At 42.7% G+C, this 24,290-nt stretch overlaps 1 protein-coding gene across 6 annotated transcripts in view; it reads right to left on the bottom strand.

Annotated features, from left to right (window-relative positions):
- The window catches only part of TIAM1 (TIAM Rac1 associated GEF 1), a 553,722-nt gene that overhangs the window by 318,807 nt on the left and 210,625 nt on the right, over positions 1-24,290 (bottom strand). For all 6 annotated transcript variants that reach the window (XM_077480001.1, XM_077479998.1, XM_077480004.1 and 3 more), the window contains one exon: positions 3,150-3,187. The gene's annotated coding sequence lies outside the window, so the exon portion shown is untranslated. The remainder of the gene's footprint in view (positions 1-3,149; positions 3,188-24,290) is intronic.

The raw sequence follows: 24,290 nt of genomic DNA, 5'->3' as shown, positions 1-24,290 counted from the left end.
AAAAAATAAAACTCCCAACTGTAATTAAATACCACCAAAAGAAAGCTCTATTTGTGGGAAAAAAATGATAAAAATGTCATTTGGGTACAGTGTTGTATGACCGCGCAATTGTCATTCAACGTGCATCAGCGCTGAAAGCTGAAAATTGGTATGGGCAGGAGGGGGGTTTAAGTGCCCAGTAAGCAAGTGGTTAAAGAGTAACTCCACTTTTGTTGAGAAAAAAAAAACATTCTCCTCTGGGTGATCTCTGTACATTGCAAGGATTATGACAACCTTTGTTGCAGATTCCTACCTTTTGTTATTCTGAAGAAATCCTTGCGTGTGTTTGTCTGTGCCTCAACTCTGAGTGGGTATAATGGGAGTGATTTCATAATTAACTGTCAGGCGTGCAGCTGCAGGGCACCAATGAGGAAATCTGCTGGGCCTGCATCCCTTTAGACGTGTTCCTATTTAAAGTATCTCTCCAAAAATGAAATTTTAGTGTCAGGGGGCGCCTGAAATCTGACTTATATCTTAGGCAGACTTATGGGAAAATTGGTGAGCCAATCACACAATCAGGAAATTATGTTTCTGGGGGGTGGTCAGTACACAATCTGTGTACAGAACACCTCCAGGTAGCCATATTGCAATGCATTCTCAGAAAATTACAGCAGCTGCAGATTGAAAAGGAAAGGTCATTTTTAATAACATTAAGTTACAATATGATTAGCGTTGCAATTACATGCGCTATATTATTTTTTCTTTAATTTCTATTTTTTTCTCCCACAAAAGTGGAGTTACCCTTTAAGGTTTGAGCACGGTAAAAACATGCTGTTCAGCTGCATTTTTCCCACTCCCCCTTGAGCTACAAAGGAAGCAGATGGGGGTGTACATAGGCCGCAGGTGCGATGCTACTCATCTTGCTCACCAAACGCGATGCATTTAACTGAATGGGCCCGTGATGCATCTATGTGGTGGTGCATGATTTTAGCGGTTAAAACAGGCTGTGAGAAGGCAATATAAACGCTCACTGAAGAGTGATCCGTGGTGGGCAATACAAGTTTTAAACAGGCCCCGGGGTTTTTTTTTGTTTAGAATTCAGATTACGGACATAAAAGGCTAGCTTGCCTTTAATATAAAAGTGTATAATAATAGAAAATCCAAGTTATAGTTATGTCATGTGTGAGACTCCCTATTCTCATTGCATACGGTTGCTTCATTTTAATTAGTGTCAATTACAGCACAATGCTAATTACTTTCTTTGATGACTTTATGAAAGTTTATTAACGCTCCACTTCTTAATCAAACATACTGCTGGCTAAATTAAAACTGTAAGTGCTGAGAAGTGGTATTTTTTTCTTTAAAATAGCCGAAGTTTGTTAATTAGCACTTTGCACATATACAACTTGGTGATATATTACTTCAGTTTTTAGATTATAAATTGAAGGTCGTGGGAGAGAACATGTAAAACACAAACAATTTGCTTTTTACAATATGTAGCAACGGATTCTGCTACAATAATTTGTTCTTGTAAAATAGAACAGCATACAAAAGGTTTATTCTTTTGGATAGAGCAATGGAGAGTTGGAACTTCTGTTTTGTGCTTTTTATTGCCTTTTGTCCCCATTGGATTTATGTCCTCTACTTCCCATCCCAGTGACACTGATCACCATGACAAAAGACTTCCCCAATGGGGGACACATACAGCTATGGGGAAGGGTTAGGACAGAGGTAGGCAACCTCAGCCCTCCAGCTGTATTGAAACTACAAGTCCCATGAGACATTGCAAGACCCTAACAATCACAGGCATGACTCCTAGAGGCAGAGGCATGATGGAATTTGTAGTTTCACCACATCTGGAGGGCCGGGGTTGCCTACCCCTGGGTTAGGAGATGTCTCAATGTATGTCTCCTCACTTCCTGGCAGTAGGTCCAGTCACCAAAGAACACCTCTTGAGAAGGATCCTCTCATATCTCAGAAGACTACAGCGACATGATGTCTTTACAATGAGGAGCGTCAAGTTCTTTAGTGCTGGATTACAGGAAGAGGTCCCTCTGGTTCTTCATAACCCCCTCCCATGCTCGCCTCCAAGACTTCTCCAGAGCTTCTCTCAACCTTAGGAACCTCCTACCCAAATCTTTCGAGCTATATCCCAGGCTGTCTACCTTTATACGATCCCTGAAAACATATTTGTTCAGGGAAGCCCATTGTGCCTCCACCTGAACACTGAATTACTTTCTCCATCATCTCATCCCTCACAGTTTTTACCTCTTGTACCACATGACCCACCTTTCAGATTGTAAGCAAGGCCCTTCTAATCTGCTCATGTTGATTTGTATTATCTCCAACAGTAGTAGAGAACTTTCTCCATATGTGAAGCCTCAAGCATGGCCCTCAACACCACCAAAGGGTCACATAAAGTTCAGTGAATATTCAGTCTCAGAGATAGCAGACACATACAGGATATAGTCAGAGGCTACGGACTTGGCACAAGAGATGGTCAGAGATTGCAAACATGTTGAAAGAGATGGTCAGAGACTGCGGACATAATACAGGAGGTGGTCAGAGACTGTGGACATAATATAGGAGATGATCAGAGACTGGACATAATATAGGAGATGGTCAGAGACTGGACATAATATAGGAGATGATCAGAGACTGCGGACATAATACAGGAGGTGGTCAGAGACTGCGGACATAATATAGGAGATGATCAGAGACTGGACATATTATAGGAGATGGTCAGAGACTGCGGACATAATATAGGAGATGATCAGAGACTGGACATACTATAGGAAATGGTCAGAGACTGGACATAATATAGGAGATGGTCAGAGACTGGACATAATATAGGAGATGGTCAGAGACTGTGGACACAAAAACAGGAGATGGTCAAACACTGCAGTCATAATAAGAGAAGGTCAGAGATTGTGATTATGATGTAAGAGATGGTCAGAAACTAGGGACATAACACAAGGGATGGTCAGAGACTGTGGACATAATACAGAGATGATCAGAGATTGTGATCATGCTGCAAGAGATGGTCAGAGACTGTGGACATAAAACTTGAGATGGTTAAAGAACATATCAAGAAAACCATAGTTTTTGGCCAGATTTTAGAAGAGTGGATGCAAAACAAACACATTTACCAAGTTTTGTATTGTACTTACAGCTTCATTGATGCCAGGCACAAAGTAGCGTGTAGGACCTGCAAAACAACAAAACAGTAAGTGAACATACATTCTCAGCAGCAAGAAGAATTAGAACTAATAGTTAATGCCATTAGTAAATACATCATTCCAATGATACTACTAGGTCAGGTGATTTGATTCCAAATTAGACATAAAATAGACTTCCATGTCTTTTTGACTGTTGGGAAGAGACGACTGTTTAAATTGCAACTTCAGTCAATGTGATAAATCACTATTAATAATCATATGCTTCACCTGAAAAAAACATTTCAAATCTTGCTCAGCTACACAGTAAGATCAGCTACTTTAGCTGTGCCGTGCCCTGCGTCACCTCCCTGTTCACCGGACAGAGCTGGTGATACAACTTGTTTGTTTTTCAACAAGCAGAACGTTCCAAAGTTGAATCAGCAAAAAGGGGTGTCATTTGTCTTAATATTAAAGTGTTACTAAACTCAGTAATATGAAAATAGTTTATCTGCCCCCCCCCCAGCTTACAATTTTTTTTACAAGAAAATATTGCCACTATATAGCCTTTTGGATGATCTGTATACCACGGTCAGTGATAATCTGCACAGTTTCTCCATTGCTGAGAGTTCAGGTAGGTTTCTACTGCAGCCTGTATACACGCCCACATGTGTGATGTCAATATCATGTGACCTGGCTGTCTCTGAGAACAAGTAAATGTTCTCTCCAGCACAAAAAGACACAACTGAGCATGTGCAGGTCGGCTACTCTGCCTGTGTCAGCTGGCTTTCCACAGATAGACAGTGCAAGAGGGAATGATCTGTCCATACAGGATAAAACAGTCTTTTTATACAATGCAGAGGATTAACCCCTTAAGTTTCACAGTGAGTATAACAAGCATGCTATGCTGCATATACAGACAGATTTTACTGTTGTGGGTTTAGTAACTTTAAGGTTGGCAGTGAAGTGTATGAATCACAAGACGTATGCCCTTTACACATGATTGAACATTCCGACAACAAAATCATATGTTTTTTTCCAATGGATGTTGGCTCAAACTTGTCTTGCATACACACGGTCACAGAAAGTTGGTCAGAAATTCCAAACGTCAAGAACGCGGTGACGTACAACGCGACGAGAAAAATTAAGTTCAATAGCCAGTGCTTGTCTTCTGCTTGATTCTGAGCATGTGTGGAACTTTGTGCGTTGGAATTGTGTACACACGATCGGAATATCCGACAACGGATTTTGTTGTCTGAAAATTTGAGAACCAGATCTCAAATTTTGTGTGATGAAAATGCCTATGGAAAATGTGTGATGGAGCCTATACATGGTAGGAATTTCCGACAACAAGGTCCTATCACACATTTTCCATAGGAAAATCCTATCGTGTATACGGGGCATTACTGAACAGAAGTGCAGATTCTTTGGCAGGTAAACAGCGCATGTGTTTTTATCTCTGTATTAAGCTGCCTACTTGAGATTCCACTTTATTAAGGTAAGCATCTGAAATGTTTTCATGGTGTTGACGGCGACTACAGATTTCACATACAGCACTATCTGCTGGGGATAACCGCTATTCTAGTACAACCATAGGAGTTAAAGTGGCATTATAAATGACGCCATGGAGGTTATTTACTAAAGGAAAATCCACTTTGCACTGCAAGTATACTTGAAACTTAAGTCACTGTAGATCTGAGGGGGACATGCAAGGAAAATAAAAAAAAACAGCATTTTAGCTTCCACATGATTGGATGATAAAATCAGCAGAGCTTCCACTCATTTCAGATCTACCCCTTAGATTTAGAGCAACTGCTCTTCCAAGTGTACTTGCAGTGCAAAGTGGAATTGCTTTTCATAAATAACCCCCCATGGCTCAATGGATGGAGTTTTAGCTCATTATATAAGAAGGAGAATTAATTGTCTTCCATTATTTAGAAAAGGTCTATAGTAAGTGATCTACCAGCACCAACATGTCTCACTATTTGTTCCTTGCCCCTGCCCCCCCCCCCCCCCTTTACACACACCCTCCCAGTTCTCTATCAGTCCAGTGCTGTGCCCCTCTGTATCTCTTCTCTGCTCTCACAGGATACTCTGAGCAGCAGGATCCTTTGGCTCTCACTGATGTCAGTCAGTCAGTATGTGAAGGGAGCGGGTGTGTGGCCAAGCCATGCTGTGTATGCCTATGGACACACACAGGCCGGATCAGGAGCACGCTCACATGAGTGCCCCCTCAGCACATGGCTTACTCCGAGGGCACACACAGAAAAGGAGAAGCAGATGGCACTGGCAGGAGAGCCCAGAAGAAAAGGGGTCACTATGATATAATACAATATAATTGCACAAAACTGGCAAGTATCACATGTTTTTTAAAGCAATATTTTATAATATATATATATATATATATATATATATATATATATATATATATATGTTCGCCTTTAGAACCACTTTTAATAATAGTATTTTAACACAATGCACAGTAATAAATTGTACATGTGCATTGCCATTCATTTTCGAATGGCACTCCATCACAAACATAATAATAAAATAAAAAAGCCTGGAAAATTCCTCTTAAAAACAGCAATTGAACTTCCTGGCAAGTAAGGGTGCCTTTGCACTCCTGGACTTCCAGCCTCATACACTATATTACCAAAAGCATTGGGACACCTGCCTTTACACACCCAATAAAACATCTTTGGGATGAATTAGAGCAGAGACTGTTAACCAGTCCTTCTCGTCCAACATTAGTGCCTGACCTCACAAATGCGCTTCTGGAAGAATGGACTCACTCCTAAACCTTGTGGACAGCCTTCCCAGAAGAGTTGAATCTGTTATAGCTGCAAAGGGTGGGCCAACTCAATATTGAACTCTATGAACTAAGACTGGGATGCCATTAAAGATCATGTGCGTGTAAAGGCCGGTGTCCCAATACTTTTGGTAATATAGTATAGCTGTACATGTGCAGCGTAAGATCTCAGGCACTGCTGCCTCTGATTACTAGAGTCAGGAGATGTTGAGTGAGCCATCTGCTCCCATTTCCATATTCTTTATGGGTGTATGGTACATCCCAGATGCAACTTTGCTGACTACTGCTTCAAACAGACTCTAGTTTTCACAGCTGTACTCCATAGCACATCTTGGAGCACAAGGGATAAGGTCTCTATGAACGTCCCTGGTGCTTTATATAAATGAATAATTACATATAAATTAATAAAATAATAGACTGGGTCTGTAAAGGCGGGATTGCATTGGATGGTTTAGTGTCCTGTGTACTAGTAGAAATGTTTTTGGACTTCATTTCTTTCTATCGCTCTTTGTATAACAGAAGATTTGCTGGCTACAATCCTCGTAGGATGTTTTTTTTTTCCCCTGATCAAGACAAAATGGAAAAATGCTTTCACAGCTGCTGTGATCCAGGTTACAAGATTTCGACATTAAAAATGAATAGTGCCGGGAAACAGGAAAGAAACTCTTAACAAGTCATAGCATGCTCCATTCATAACTTGAAAAGAAGTTCCCAGGGGTGACGAGAGAGAGAGAGAGAGAGAGAGAGAGAGAGAGACCGGTTCTGTGACCAGAAGATGAGCTCACTACTCATACCACTGCAAGCAATTTTTTTTAAATAGCATTATTTATCAATTTCATGCTCAGACCTGCTGACAGGTCACTATGAGAATTTTATTCTTAGCAGTTTAGGCTATGGACAGTAGGGAGATATGTAAAAAATCTTTGGCATGTGATAGGTATAACTCTGCTTTTAAAGGTCAGTCCACACAAAACAGATACCGTATATACTCGAGTATAGGTCGACTCGAATATAAGCCGAGGCCCCTAATTTACCACAACAAAAACTGGTAAAACGTATTGACACGTGTATAAGCCAAAGATGAGACATGCAGCAGCTACTGTTACAGCTTAAAAGAGTGGAAAAGAGGGTCAACAATGCCCATCTGCAGCTGCATACCTCCCTGTGTCCACTGCAGCCTACCTGTGTCCTGTGCATGCATTATTCCCTAACAAAGCAAACAAAAAAATGTTTTAAATGTTTATTGTTTATAAAATAGACATGAACAAAAGAAAAAAAGCAGGAAAATAATATTTAAATGGAGGAGAATAGGGAGTTAATGAAGGCTGATTAGAGCAAATTATGAGTTATTAAGGGGTTAAACAGAGGAACATTTGTTCATCCCTTCGATCTGCAGATGAAGAAACAGAAATATACAAAAAGAAACAATTTTTTTTTTATTTTAGTGTTTCAGGGCTGAAAGCCATTTTTTACCAATCCCCGAAGAAGAGCCTGCACATCTGCATAAATCAGATGAGATACTATCATGAAAAAACAAACCCCAATGCCTTTCAGCCTATCAGGCCTTATGGCCCATACACACGATCCGAATATCATACGAAAACTGTTGTCCGAGGAAGAATCGTATGATTTTTGGATTGTGTGTACACTACTTTCGAGAGCCGATCACGACAGTTCATCCGATATTATTCGATCGGACAACAGGTATTAACAAGCCTTTGTAAGAGAAGAGAAGAAGAAAAGAGGAAGAGAATTACAGCAGAAGAGAAGATGAGAGGAAGAGGAGAAGAGGAGAAGAGAAGAATGGCAGAGAGGTCTTGCAGTTGGAGTACCTAAGTCATGGCTGGAGCCTGGGACAAGGGAGGGGGCAGGAGGGAAGACTTCCCTGGGCGCACTGGTATACTGTATAAATGGGATGTCTTCCTTCTCTTTACAAGGCTGACAGGAATAGTGACAGTGGCATTACTACTCCTGTCAGCCAAGCAGTGGAAGAAGCGAGCAGAGGAGGCAGTGTGGGCTGTGTTCACTCTTCCCCTCCTTCTTACTGCCAGTGCAGTGCTCCTGTTCTTCAGAAGCCGGCACTGGTGTACACAGAGATACAGGAGTCCCTGCTAGGCGTAGGATCCCCTAAGCTTGCACATGATGAACTGAGGGGGGGAGGGTGCAGTTTGCCATCATTGCCCTGGGCGCTGCATGACCTTGTCCTGGCACTGATCTAAGTCAACCAATCTCAACCAGGGTTCCACCAGAGATTGCTAGGTGTTCCTTGAGCAGTGGCTGATTGACCTCCAATCAAATGGTGCCTGGATATTTTTGCGTACAATTCCACTTGGCAGGGCCAGTTGCTCTACCCAAATTCAATTTTAAATATCTGTAAGGGTGGCATTCTGACCCCCACTGTAAGGGGATTATTCTTCCTATTGACCCCGGATGATTTAATTTTAGAGGTGTTCCCTGAGACTTGAAGGATTTCTCTGGTCAAAAGTTTGAAAAAGGCTGATCTAAGCTGGCTCTGACCACTAGGCTTCATCTATACCCCAGCCATTCTCAACCAGGATTCCGTGGAACCCTAGGGTTGCTCCTTGGTTGGCTAGGGGTTCTTTGAGCTGTGGCTAAATTACCTCTCATCTATGGGACCTTCATAGTTCCAGGTCCAACACCACTTGGCAGAGCCAATGAAGATGACATTCTTATCACCACTGCAAGTGGAGCATGATCTCCACCTGTGTAAGGGGTGCAATAACCCCTGATAGACTATTCCACAGGGGTTCCCTGAGACCTGAATATTATTTCAAGAGTTCCTTGAGAAAGGCAGCCCTACAATATCTATCATGTTTGGATGGATTTGACCCTTCAAAATCTGAAAACACTGGTAATTTTCTGCCTTGCTTTTTTAGCATTTTAGTAATGAAATTCAGTGGTTATCTATTTCGGTTGATGCTGCTTGTGCCATTTTAATCTTTTCTTTGTGCATGTATACATTTTAATCTTCTTGATGCATATCTGCAGCATATAGGATTGATTTGTACCATGGTACAGAAAAGAACAACCTCCTAATTATCCCCCAAGATAGAGCCCTGGACAATCTTTACATAAAGCCAGAACCTACTGTGGGCTCTTAACATACATCACAAGGCTGACGATTCTTCCAGAGTTCATGGCTGAATACACAATAACTTTTATGAAGACTAAATGAAAAACTTTTTACAGCAAGGAAAAAAAAGTTTTCTGAAATGCAGACAAGAAAAAAATGAAATACCGATTAGGTAAATTGAAAAAAATAAATCCTATCTCCATAGTCCGCAAACCATTTTCAGAACTGAAAAAAGCAGTCTTTGCCTTGGGCTAACCCTACAGACATGATCAGTCAATGTGAAGCCTGAGAGCATGAAACCTCACAAACAGCCTCCTGTAGGTTATACCTGCCATAATCCCCCAACTGATCAGACATGGAGGAGTTTAATACCCCAGAAACACTTTATACAAAATATCCTTTAATTGCGGGAGCCACTCAAGGTTGCTTCGCTAATGAAAATTTATTTTGGGGCGGTTAATCAATAATTCAGATTCCTGCAAAAGAAAATGCTCATTATTAATGAAATCTCAAATTCCAGAGGAATACAAGATGCTCTTGAAAACAAGATCTTTTCCCTGCTTCAGTGCAAATGGGTATATATTTTTTGTCCTTCATAATTTATATGGAAACTATCATTTGTTGGGTAAATTTTCCTTATTTTTTTCCATAAATGTAAACATTTTTATACTAAATTCTATACTAGGAAAAGTGTCTCTTCATTGAACAGGTTAAATATTGGTTTAAAATATGTGTTATTGCTATGAATGTACAATATAGTGTACAGGATTCGGAAGTCTAAGGAATGGTTCACAGTGTAGATCAGGGGTGCTCAACCTTTTGGAGAGCACAGGCCACTTAAGTGATTGGTAACCGGTCGCGGGCCACAATGAAATCAAACTTATTTTTAATTTGAATAGCATAATTAAGATTTTAAACAACCAGGTTCATCAATTTCCAAGGGAACAATCCCTGTTGGATGTTTACCCACTGTTTAATCACAAATAATCACATTTTTTATTAGCCAGAGCCCCTTCAGTTCCAGCCCTGCACTCAGGTGTGAACAGCCAAAAAAGCTCCAAACCCGCGTTGCAGCCTTCACTATATCAGGTCTCTGTAGCCATTCCTTGAACTGCCAAAACAAGGACTGTTGACAATCTAAATAAGGATGTCAAACAATTTCATCGCCAGCCACATGCACAGTATGGTTGCTCTCAAAGGGCCGGTTGTATCTGGGGTGGCCAACATACAGCGTGCAGGATTTAGGAGTGTGCTATGTACACAGAGTGCAGAGTTCAGACGTGTGCTATGTACAGAGTGCAGGGTTCAGACGTGTGCTATGTACAGAGTGCAGGGTTCCAAGGTGCACTAGACACACAGTGCAGAGTTCAGGGATGTGCTGTGTACAGAGTGCAGGGTTTAGGGGTGCTTTACATAGAGAGCAAAAGGTGTCCCTTGTAAACACAAAAAGCTTATGTGTCTACAAGTGAAAGCAGGGAGCAGAAGGTGGTGGAAAAGAGCTCAGCTATGTTCCGGCTTCAAAACTAGGTGCAGTGCCCACATGACAAGGCCTGATGGGCTGGATTCATCTTGCAGGCCTTGTGTTTGACATATGTGATCTAAACCAAAAACAGACCAGGTGAGTACATGCCATATTAGTGCAATAAATGTCTTTATTAAGCAAAAAATAAAATGACACATATTGCATTCACATGTTCCCGGAATGACACTAAGCTCATTACACAACTGAGAATCGACCTTCAGAACCCGTGCATGGATGCCACTAGATGTAATCCACTCGACTAAAGGCTCCTTTCCCCACGTCTGTATGTTGGGAAAGAAAGAGAACAGCAGGAAGCCGGCCACAAGGTGGCTTGTGTATGACAGCGGCCTGGGTTATGGAGGGCCAGCAAACATTCAGTAGAGTGGTGTGCACCCAGAGATGGCTGTGTGGGTTGCCATAGGTTTAAAGGTTTGGGCCACATCGCACCTGTGGACTTCATTTGGCCCATGGGCCACAGGTTGAACATGCCTGGTGTACATAATGGAGCAGTTTGTGGATAGGGTGTGCTGTTACATTTGTGATGATCAATAAGAAAATGCATGGGTGAAATGGGAGCTGGTTGAGAAGTATGCTGCGTGCACCCAAAGGCCTTATACACATTGAGTATTTAGCCCCATGCATGAGACTCTGGCATTTAGGCACAGGTGGAAGGTACAGATGCGCCATCCAGCCCCACTGCAGGCAGCCTCTCATACTTATACTTAGGGCAGCATGCATTCAGGGACAATTATTATTCATTCTTTCTATTTATCCTGGTCACCAGAATTTAAAGTGATAGAAAAATCCACAATTTTCAGCTGTCACCAGGACAAGAGGTTGTATTGTAAACATTTTCAACATTTCGAAACTAGCATTTTCATATCTTTGGAGAGAATTCCTCACGTGTGCTGTTGTGTTTATTGATGGTAAAAAAAGTGGATCTTAACTCAAAAAGTGAAGATTTGTTACATTATAGGGAACATCTAGAAGAGTTAATTGTGCCTAATCAGTATAATTAAAAGTCGACTTTGTTTTTTAAATTCCTCTGTTAAAATAGTAATGCACTTCCTGGTATGTGAGGGTACCTAGGCACTCCCGGGCCTGCAGCCTCATAGCTGCATATCTGTAATGTAAATTTAAGAGGCTTTGTTGCCTCTGCCTTTACCAAGATGGCCACATCCGCACAGACACAATGCAGAACAAGTATGTTAAGTCAGCAAATGGGGAAATATCTGAGAGGGCCTCAACCTTCCCATAAGAGAGGAATAAGGCAAGTATTCCAACTTATTCCTCCACCTCTAGACTCGACATGCATTTTACCCTAGCAATCCAGGAGGCGAAGGGTTTGGCACACTGTAAGGGTAGTTTTTTACAAAATTCTGAGAGGCCCCCACTACTGGACAACCAATGGGAACTGTCCATGTCGCACAGACCGCAACACAAAGCAACAAAAATTTGGTAGAATAACCTAAGTAGAAAATAAACAAAGAGGAGAAGGATTTGGTGCTGAAGAATCACATGACGGCTTAAGTAAAATGGGCACTTTGTTTTCTTTGTTGTTGTAGGTAACTGCAATGGTACTGTTAACCTGACTTTTTGTAGAATGTTGATAGTCTCTAGCACCACTAGACTGGATCATGCCTGAAAAATAAAGACTAGCAAGTACAGTCTACAAACGATTCAAGGCCCGGAATTATTTTTATATTAACAGTACAACTTTAGAGGCTGGGGAGTCAGTTACTTTTTAATGAATGACAGTGAAAAGTAAATCCCATAATGGTAATTTTATTTTTATCTTTTTTGGGAGGGGCAACAGCATTGTTCTTACAACTGCAACAACATGTCAATCGCAGCCCACACATGGCCCAATTATGTTTGCACTAATCACAAGTACCGTCTTGTCTGCCCGTGTCTGATCTTTCCCCATTACTGATCTATCATGCTTTGTTCTCCACTGTGGAGGCATCTATATTGTTAAAGGTAGGTTTTTGCTTACTCAGGTCAAAGCTGCCCCCATCCTCCTGTTGATGGGTGTTCTCATGATGGCGGGGGAATATTCAAGAAGCACGAGAAGTAAAAGAAGCACAGATATATATAATTAATGCCGTAAAAGCAGGGGATCCTTGCATTTCAGGTTCTCAGATACAGCTTCCTCTCCAGCAAGGAGAACAGTGGGTAGTACAATAGTGACATAACCAGAACACTCCAATTCTTGTACCAATAGTCAGAGGTAGTAGTGATATATCTTACAGCAGATATACAGCTATGAGTTTGAAAGCAATACCTAGGCAAAGGTAGTGTACAGAAGGTCAAGTCACAGGGTACATTTTTCAGAGTGCTGCTTAGGCACAATTCTTTTCTAAAATGTTACATAGTTACATAATAGGTGAGGTTGAAAAAAGGCACAAGTCCATCAAGTTCAACCTATGTGTCTGATTATATGTCAGTATTACATTGTATATCCCTGTATGTTGTGGTCGTTCGGGGCTTATAGTTTCTTTAAACTATCGATGCTCCCCGCTGAGGCCACCGCCTGTGGAAGGGAATTCCACATCCTTGCCTCTCTTACAGTAAAGAACCGTCTACGTAGTTTAAGGTTAACCCTCTTTTCTTCTAATTTTAATAAGTGACCTTGTGTCTTGTTAAACTCCCTTCCACAAAAAAAATGTTATCCCTATTGTGGGGTCACCAGTATGGTATTTGTAAATTGAAATCATATCCCCTCTCAATCATCTCTTCTTCAGGGAGAATAAGTTCAGTGCTCGCAACCTTTCTTCATAACAAATATCCTCCAGACCGTTTATTAGCTTTGTTGCCCTTCTTTGTACTCACTCCATTTCCAGTACATCCTTCCTGAGGAACGTACTGCCCAGAACTGGACAGCATACACCAGGTTCGGCTGGACCAGAGTCATTTAAAGCATGCCAATATTCTGTTTGCTTTGTTAGCAGCTTGGCATTGCATGCTATTGCTGAGCCTATCATCTAGTAGGACCCCCAGGTCCTTTTCCATCCTAGATGTTCTGTAGAAGATAGCAAATCTTTCGTTTTTGCGTTGAGGTCTACTTTAAAACCATTGAAGACAGTTGAGCCATGCTGTGTTTTTGCCTGTTCCCCACTATCTTGTTTTGCACAGAAAGACAAACCGCTTGTGACATTAGCGGAGATCCTGAGTTTGATGCACTGGGCAAATAGCAATAATTGTACAAGGGGCTCCTGCTATACCAGATTACTTAGAAGAACCAGGTGAATACATTTACTCGGAAACTACAATATAAAGGTTTATCAGGCAAAAGCTGGTGTGGGATAATATTTTTATTTTCCTAGCTGAATACTTTTTTTTTTTTTTTTAATAAGCTCGGAAAATCAAGTTTCACATAATGTAGACTGAATGTAAACTCGACATCTTAGAAAAGCCTTTCTCTACCTTTTTACCCTTGTGAGAACCCTTGAAATTGTTTTCTCGTCGAACCCTGCTAAAAAGGATTATACTTTGTGTCCCCTTTAACATTAGTGGTCAGTGTACTGACCCCACTAAGTGACACCTTACATTGGTGGTTAGTGAAAAAAATGATTTTCAGTAAAGGGGGAGATCTATCCACCATTGCTCAAGGAAGCCCTAGCAATCTCAGGAGGAACCCCGGCTGAGAGACACCTCAGAATAAAACTAAAAAGCATTAACGTTCTTATTCTTTACTTCTCAAACACAAAGGCTTTCCTAACAGCCATGGCTTATAACTGGCTTATAGTATTAAGCAGATGTGTCACCTGTGAACCCATGTTCTATGTCTTGGGATTGACATGGCAAGCTCGGTTTGTATTATTTGGTAGGTGGAGGGAACGAAAAAAAAATTAAGGAAAATTGACACCCCCCCCTTTTACTGAAATATTCCCAAAAGAAAGGCAGAAGCTAACACTTTGATGTTGCAGTCTTTTGGGCATAAACATTGAGTCAAACACTAGTAATTAACCTCATAAACTCTAAGAGCAGTTAGACCACTTTGCTCGTCTGCTCAGCTTCCCAAAGGATGTGCTCTCACATAAAGCAAAGGAATCTGTTAAATCCATAGAGGGACAGTAAATCTGTCAAGCAGCGTTGCTTTAACTTACATCAGTTATCCCCTGTGTACAGTATTGAAAGAAGGGTAATTATAAGGTATAAGAACATCAAAATGCTCCACAGACACTGAAAATTACAGCAGAGCCGGCCAGGCAGGAAGAGCGTTTTCTGGAGTTCCACAAAAATAGAGAAAGAGAAAAGCAATTCCGAGACATGTCAGACACCAGCACCTGGCTTCTGTCTACACACTAAATTACTGAACCCGGAGCACAGTTTCAGGAAACGGCTTTTTTTATATTTGTATCTTGATTAAAGTGAAACCTGGACAATCTTTGGGCCATAAAGGAGAACTGAGTACAATTTACATCAAGTCCTAAAAGACATGTAAAATAAACGCCCAGTTCAGCGTTAAAACTGACCTTTTAGTAATTTTACAATTCCTAACATGTCAATTACTTTTCTAAAAAAGCTTCACTTTTTTTTTTTTAAGGTGTTTATTTAAAGGGTAACTCCACTTTCGCGAGAAAAAAAATATAGCAAATAAATAAAAACTAATTAATATGGCATATACAATTGCGGCTCGAGTCATATTGTATTTGAATGTTATTAAAAATGACCTTAACGTTTCAATCTGCAGAGCTGTCATTTTATGTAAAATGCCATGCAAGATGGCTACCTGGAAGTGTTCTGTATACAGATGGTATACAGATCACCTCTGCAGGTATGTCATTTCCTGATTGTGCGATTGCCTTACTGATTTTCCCAGAAGTCTGAAACAGCAGCCGTGAGCTTGCTTTAACCCCTTGTCTACCATGCCGGCGTCTATAAAAGGTACCTTGGTAGACAGGGGGTTGGGCTTCCCTCCCGCATTTTTCACCTAGATGAGAATGACATCACTGATATTGCCCACTGCTGGAAAACTTTTGGGATAGGAATGTCACATATCCCAGAAGTCTTCAGGCAGCTCCAAAAGCACCAAGTGCATATTCACCTTCAATCCTACACATTAGCACCCAGAATCTACACCAGTGATGGTGAACCTTGGCACCCCAGATGCTTTGGATCTACATTTCCCATGATGCTTGACTACACTGCAGAGTGCATAAGCATCATGGGAAATGTAGTTCCAAAACATCTGGGGTGCCAAGGTTCACCATCACTGATCTATACCATGGCAACATGTAAACAATATGAATCCCTGGTAACAGTGCTGAATTTGCAGGCATGATTATCGCTCCCAGACCTCCCCTGCCCATTGGAATAAATGGGTAGCGCTTCCGAAGTGTCTGAAAACCATTTTGGAAGCGCAGCAACATGGGCACTTTTAACCCCTTCTTGGGAGATAAAAGCTACCGCCCGAATAGCGGCGCCAAAGCACCATTATAACATCGGTAAAGCGCCACTAAAACGAGTGGCGCTTTACTGCTGATGCTCGGGCGGCTACAGTGTAAAATCAGCCTTAATATTAAGACCCCTTTCACACTGGGGCAGTCTGAACATGGTGAAAAAATGCTGCGCTTTACCGCTGTTATAGCTATAGGGTTAATAGCGCCCCGTATTGTGGCACTGCCAAATCACTTTGCAGTCGCTTTGGCAGCGCTGCCCATTTATTTCAATGGGCAGGAGCGGTGGAGGAGTGCTGTATACAACTCTACCACACAATCCCAAAGATGGTGCTTGCAGGACATTTTTTTCCCTGGTCCTGCAACTGTACCATCCCAGTGTGAAAGCTTTCACACTGGGGTGACTTGAGAGGCGCTATTTTTAAAGCTAAAACACTTGAAGCATGCCCCAGTGTGCTGACTGTTAGCGCTAAAGCGCCACTAGTTTTAGTGGTGCTTTAGTGCTGTTTAATGCCGTGTACACACGGTCGGAGAATCCGTCGGAATGCGTCTTATCGGACCGTGTCGTCAGATAATCCGACTGTGTGTGGTATGCATCAGACTGATTCCGTCTGAATCTCCGTCGGACCCAATTTTCCAACATGTTGGAAATATTTCCCGACCAACTGGGCCGGTCGGACGTAATCTGATCATGTGTAGAGAGTTTTGATGGGACCAAGTGCCACGCATGCTCAGATCAAATTCCTACATCAAAGCTATTGGCTACTAGCCCGAATCTAGTCCCATCGTAACAAAATTACGTCATCACGTTCTGAAAGATCGGATTTTTCAACAACTTAGTCCGACCGTGTGTATGCAACAGTTTCGGACACAATCCGTCAGACTAAATCTGACGGACAAAATCCGACGGATTTGGTTGTGGAAATCTCCAACCGTGTGTACAGGGGCTAAGAGGTGCTTTTGTGCCGATTTTCGGCCGCTAGCGGGGCTCTTCTAACCCCAAAAAAGGGGTTAAAAACACCCATGTTGTGGTGCTACCGAAGTGCTGCCCATTCATTTCAATAGGCAGGGTGTCAGCGCTCCCAAACCACTCCAAAGATGCTGCTTGCAGGACTTTTCCTAACGTCCCGCAAGTGCACCACCCCATTGTGTAAAGACACACTGAAATGAATGGAAGCTGTTTTTCAGGCGCTATTTAGAGGCTATTTCTAGCGCTAAAATGCCTGAAAACTGCCTCAGTGTGAAAGGGGTCTGCACCCTGGTTCACACTGGTGTGATTTGACATGTCAAATCGCATGTCAAATTAGCGGCAATGGCACCGCCCTAGTCGGCGCAACGCTGCATTTGTGGCACCGCAGCAATTTTAAAAATTTGTTTCTGTAGTACTTTTTGCGAATTCGGGGTGCACTTTCCATTGATAGAAACCCACAGAGATGTCTGAAATTGCAGCAGAAATTGGGGCGGACATGCAGGAGTGAACTCGCATGGCTTCATTCCCGCAGCTCAGTGTGAACTTGGGCTAAAGAGAATTTATGGCAAAAATAAAATTGCAAATTTTGTAAAATTTGTAGGCCGACTTACAAAAGAGGATAAAAAAAATCTTTACAAAAATGTGTGCGAGTATTTGTCTTTCATTAGTTATTCATTCACTTTGATTACCCAACCTTGTGCAGAGGCTTTTCACACATTTGACTGAAGTGAATATTTACACAAATTTTTAAAGAAAATTCTCAATTACTTTAGCAAATTTGCCCAATAGACTTGGAGACCAGGGGGGGCTTTCATAGAACGGCTCTGTATGATGCATGGAGTTCCTCTTTATCAGTAAAATATCAGGCATTTTGCCAGACAATCAAAACCATCACCACAAACAACAGTATAAAATAGATAAAATGCAAGCACAAGCACGAAGTCCTGGAACTTGGAGGGACATTATGAGCAGCGGCAGGCAAACCAGAATCCGGTCACAGCTGCTGCAGTGTAACAGAATGTTCACACACTCAGCTGACAAGGGCGGCCATATGCAGCTTCTACACACTACAGGATGTGCGGGTTACGCATCTTTGTAACACTACTGAGCCGGGCTCCGAGCCAATGGGAATCACATCCACTCAAGGGCACAGCTGGACTAGACCCTGCAGAAAATGAAGAAATCCCATTCTTGCACATAATAGTTTATCATTACATTTTAAGGAGACACAGATTATGGCCATTACGTCACAAAGAAAAATACATTTAAAAAAATGCTATAACTTCTAAACAAGCCAATAAATAATGGTAGTGAAAAGTAAGATTCAAACAGCAGTAAGTCATGAATTACTAAAACTGCCAGAAAATGCAAATGCTGGGAAATGTTTAATGCTATATCATACTGGCAATCAGAATAGTGAAGAAAGATATAAATAAAAAAGAATAACCGGCATCTGTTTATTTCTGTGATCAGCTGTCATTGGCTGAAAGCTAATCACGTGCTAAAGGGCCCGCTGTGATTGGCCCTTTATCCAATCTATGATCAGCTGAGTCTCATGGACTTGGTGATTACAGAGCGTTCCCAAATGGGGGAACGTCTATGGATGCCCTCCTGGCAATTTAGGCCCCCCCCCGCTGTAGCCGTCTTTTGGTTAAAAGCTTTATTTGGGGTTTGCATTCCAGATAGAAACCAATTGTACTAAGCTATTGACTTGCTAAGCTATTGCTAGACTTGTCAGGCTTCACGAGTTTGTTGCACTATTGCAGCAATTCCACATTGCATAACTCCAGATCAACTTCTTTGCAAACATCTTGCAAGTCTGCTGCAAGTTCTGGTTCAGTTATGTTGTGCAATAGTCATCCCACCACAGGGGTCACTGTGACGTGCAGAGCTCTTGCTGTAGACTTGGCTCTTGCTAGAGACTTGCTATGCAAATTTGTTACAAATTGGAAAAGTGTCAACTAGAACTTGTGCTTCCAGTGCTCTACAAGTGTACAACACGCCAGGGAAGATGGGCAGCAAGTTAACAGACTTACAATTCAACACTGCCACAAATTTGTGGCAAGTTATCCTTGCTATCTGGGATAGACTTCAATGGAGGAGACGCTGCAGAAAAGCATGTAGTGCATTTTTGCCATGATTTTGTGTCGATTATGCCGCAATATGATTTTTTTTTATTTGCCCAACAACAAATTAGCCAAAAAAATTGCATAAAAAATGCAAAAAAATAAATAAATCAAGGTAAAATCGAATGTGCAAAAACACAGCAAAATGCACTGTACAATGTACCAATCATAAACTGCATAGAACCGAGCCTTATGAGGCAACAAGAAGATGTCTTACAACATTGCTTTAAGACCTTCCAAGCACTCCCTAATGCACCCACCCACCCAACAAGTTTAATTAAACGCAACTAATTCAAATTATCGCAAAGCAGAGGGGGATTTAGGCAGTACCACGGACAGTGTGCATCTGGGGTATATAACTTAATTTATTTAGAAGTACTTAACAAGACTAATTTAAAAACAAAGATGAAAAGCCAGTTTCCATAAAGCTACTTTCACACTGGGGCGTTGCATGCTCTGGCGGTAAAGCGGTGCTATATTTAGCGTCGCTTTACCGTCATTTTAGTGGCGCTATGCGGCCGCTAGCGGGGCAGTTTTAACCCCCACTAGCAGCCTAAAAAGGTTAAAACCTCCCACAAAGCGCCGCTACAGCGGCGCATTGCAGATGGGTTTGCAGTGCTGCCCCATTGTTTTCAATGGGAAGGGGCGCTTCAGGAGCGGTAAATACCCCGATCCTACAGCACTCCAAAGATGCGGCTTGCAGGACTTTTTTGACACTGGAGACACAGCAGCGGCTGTTTCAGGGCGCTTTGCAAGCGCTATTTTTAGCACTTTAGCGCCTGCAAAGCACCTCAGTGTGAAAGCAGCCTTAGGCATTGAATCATATGCTTTCTGGGAAAATCTATAAAATAAAATAAGAGGCAACTTTTTGGATACCAAGGACAAAGCAATTTGTTGTCATCCGGGGTTTTATTTTACTTTCATTTTGGAGGGTATCAGGGTAGGGGCTGCGACCTTTTACCTGTACGAGAAGTAAAAGTAACATCAAATCCTTATTTTCTGTTCCTAATGCCCTGTACACATGATCAGAAAATCGTACGGAAAATACCGCTTTCAAATGGATCATACGATAATCAGATCGTTCGTACAGAGCTTTCGAGAGCCAATCAGGACAATTCATGTATGGAAATTTTTTCGTACGGTGCCAGATCAGTACAGCTATCGTTCGAAAATGCATAACAAATGCATTACAACACAAGACATCACTTCCAAATTTTTTTGTCGTGCGGGAATTTTCCTGAATTTAGTAAACTCATCAGATTCGATCTGAGATTAGAATGCAATAAAAAACGGACGATCATTCGTCCAATAATCTCATCGTGTGTATGGGGCATTAGTAGGACATCTTGTTACTGTTGTCCCAACAGCTAACAGATCACATCACAGGCCACATTGGCAGTGTGGGGGCTTCACATTATTAAAGTGGTTGTAAACCCTTACAACACACTTTTTGCTAAAGGCAAGGCTATAATTAAGCTTACCTGTAGCTACCTTGGATATTTCCTAAACCTGAATGGTTTAAGAGATATCCCTGTATTTGCATGTGCCAACGTCATCGGCACATGCGCACTGACGCAACGGCACATACGCGCCATTGCTTCAGTGAGTGTGCCGTTACCGGCGGCTCCCACATGCAATACGACTGTATTTGTAGAACTGCTGCCTCCTATGGCAACTGAACTTTCAACAGTCAATAGAGAGCTATACACAACGCACAGTAACCCATTACAGATCTTCTCTCACATCTCACAGTATCTTACTGTAGATCTTCACTCACTGAGCTCCCTGTCTCTCACTAGACTTTAGGATCCCAGTCGTCACTGGATCCCCTGAGCTCTTCCACAGCTAACCCTCTGTATACTCCTCAAGCTGCTCCCCGGCTAATCCGCTGGGTTCCTGGCTTGACACTCTGCTGAAGCTTTCCCACGTCTTCCTTGTCCCTTGGTGGCGACTGCTTCCCCTTTATTTCTGGTCTTGACCCTCACTTGCCCCTGGCAACAAGAGTGGTCGTCCCTTATGGCAACTGTTTCTCCCTCACCGCTGGCAACAATTTGCTTCCCCGTCTGGCGGAACCCCTGCAACTTGGTTGGGCCTCCGGCCTGAAGCCCCAACCCCATGCTGCTTCTCTCATACCTGGATAGGCCTCAGACAGCCTAGCAGCCAGGTGATCCTGGCATAGGCCTCTGGTTTCTGGCCTAGCAACCCAGAGCCTTGTAACACACGTTCACGCAGACAGCCATCCAGGTGGCACATAACCCTGATCACCTGACTCCTCTCACATAAATAGGCTCTCCCAGCAGGCCAAAGAAACCCCTGCCAATTGGCTTAGACAACCCACCCACTCCTAGTCTGAATTCACTATACCTTTGTCATTCTAATGCCACATGCAACAATGCCACCTAGGGACAGGAGAGAGATGTGCATCAAATCCAGAGTTATAGAAAAGTTAGTGGATCCCCCTAAAAATTAGCCAGGCTAGTTACCACCTAGCAAGCTATATCTGCAGAGAGACCACTTCTTCCACACAGAAAGCAAGGGTCCTTCCCTGCCCAGACAAAACAACATTTTATTTTTCTTTGAATTGTAAGACATTTAAAGCAGTAGTAAACTCCTTTTCTTGCACCTGTACCTTCAGGTAAGCCTATAATAAGGCTTTCATGTGCGTACAGTTAATATATCTTAAACTTGCAGTGTTTAACCACTTGCTTACTGGGCACTTACACCCCCCTCCTGCCCAGACCAATTTTCAGCTTTCAGCGCTGATGCACTTTGAATGACAATTGCGCGGCCATACAACACTGTACCCAAATGACATTTTTATAATTTTTTTCCCACAAATAGAGCTTTCTTTTGGTGGTATTTAATTACAGTTGGGAGTTTTATTTTTTGCTAAAAAAACAAAAAAAGATGCAAAATAAAAACAAATAAAAAATCATGTTTAATAGTTTGTTATAAAATTTTGCAAACAGGCCATTTTTCTCCTTCATTGAAGTGCGCTGATGAGGCGGCACTGATAGGGTGCACTGGTGGGCACTGATAGGCACAGATAAGGTGGCACCAATAGGCACAGATAAGGTGGCACCAATAGGCACAGATAAGGCAGTACTGATGGGCACAGATAAGGCGGCACTGATGGGCAAAGATGGGCACAGATAAGATGGTACTGATGGGTGGCACGGATGGGTGGCACGGATAGGTGGCACTAAGGGGAACTGATAGGTACCACTGATAGATGGGACTGATGGGCACTGATAGGTGGCACTGATAGGTGGCACTGCTGGGCACTGATGGGCACTGGTAGATGACACTGATGGGCACGGATATGTGGCACTGAGGTGCAGCACTGTTGTTGAGGCAGATTATGGGCACTGATAGGTGGCACTGTGGGTACTGATGTGTGGCACTGTGGGCACTGATGGGTGGCACTGATGGGTGACACTTTTTTAATATCTAGGTGGCACTGGCAGGGGGCAGGTGGGCACTGATGAGCTGGCCGTGATCGGGACTGAAGTCCCTCTCACGGCCGCCGGTGATCAGCTTTTTTTTTTTCTCCTCGCGCTGTCAGCGCGAGGAGGAAAAATAGCCGATTACCGGCTCTGTTGTGTTACATGATCAGCTGTCATTGGCTGACAGCCGGTTGACGTGGTAAGGGGTCGGGATCGACTCGCTGATCACAGAGCACGCCTCAGGGGGCGCGCAGGCCGCTCGTGCACGGGACGACGTCAATAGACGTCGTCCCGGCAAAGCAGGTTGTGCTGTAGCCATCATTCGGCTATAGCGCGGAGCTTGAGTGGTTAAGAGATATTCACACTGGATGCAGCCGGTGACGTCACTGGCGCATGCACTCCGAAGGTCAGGCATACCGTGCCGAAGCCGAGGATTCCCGTGGGCATGTGCGGCAATGACGTTATCGCGGCTCCTGTTTATCATACAGCCAGAGCCCGTGAACCCAAAAGGAAGATGGAAGCCCTGTCAGCAGTGACAATGCATCGCTAGAGAGCTTTGTTCTAAAGTATATATATATATATATTTCTTATTTATTTATTTCTTTTTAATGCTGTGGTTTACTACCACTTTAAGACATTTTAAAATTAGAATATTCAGCACCTCAAGTTTAAATATATACTTCTTCTGGAAGCTACGATTGGGTTTTTATTATATTTTCAGTACACGCTGTCACTTAGCATTTCAGTTATGCCTGACAGTTTTATTTTTAGGCTTCGTTCACACAGGGACATTACATCTATGTCCCGCAGAGGGCCGTGTTTTGCCAGCACAGGAATGCACAGGTGTTCTGTGTCACCCACACGGATGTCACACTGGGTGCAGCCCCTGCATCCCAATTGACAGCTATATGACTGCCAGCGCATGGATGCACATAACACAGGTAAACACGGCCCAGCAAAGGCACAGATGTGATCACCCCATGTGTATGAGGCCTTACAGAAAAAGTTGAGATCTGCATATGACCGCTGCCAGTACTTCACCCATCTACAGATTGCTGACTTCTGCTTATGCAGTTTTCATCATATAACAGTTTAGCCTTCTCACGCCCGTGGTATAGACAAATGATGGTGGGCAGGATCCCCTCATTCTGGGATGATGTCATATGACCTCTCAGCATGCTTACACTCTGCGCAGCGATCGCGGACATGCCATTCCCCCCAGGAACAGCACGACCTTGATCTCAGTAAAGAGCCAATGACGCCCCTCTTTACCCATGTGATCGACTGTGTCCACTCACATGTAAACACGGAAGTGCCGTTTATCAGTGCTCCTCGACCCACACTGACAGAGTGCGAGGAGATGAAAGCCAATCAGCGGCATCTCCTCACAGGGGAAATCTGCACAGATATTCAGGGCACTGATCATCAGTGCCCTGATTATCTGTGCAGCCCCAACAGTGCCCAGCAGTAAAGCCAGTCAGTGCACATCAGTGATGCCAGTCTGTGCCCATCAGTAATGCCAATAAGTGGCCATTAGAAATGCCAGTCAGTATTGCTTTTCAGTGCCCATCAGTGCCACCTATCATTGCCCATCAGTGCCGCCTATCCATGCCCACCAGTGCCACCTATCATTGCCCATTAGTGCCACCTATCAGTGCCTCCTCTGAGAAAATCAGTGAAGGAGAAAAATGACTTATTTACAAAAAATCTATTTCTTCAACATTTTTCGGTCTTTCCCTTTTTCCCCCAAAAAATGAAAAAGTGGTTATTTAATACCACCAAAAGAA

Source organism: Lithobates pipiens, unplaced genomic scaffold (genome assembly GCF_037356315.1).
Source record: "Lithobates pipiens isolate NorthernLeopardFrog02 unplaced genomic scaffold, aLitPip1_a1.2 Scaffold_16, whole genome shotgun sequence".
Classification (NCBI taxonomy): Eukaryota; Metazoa; Chordata; class Amphibia; order Anura; family Ranidae; genus Lithobates; species Lithobates pipiens.
Note: the sequence above shows the minus strand (reverse complement) of the source record. Positions and strands in the feature narration are given on the sequence as shown.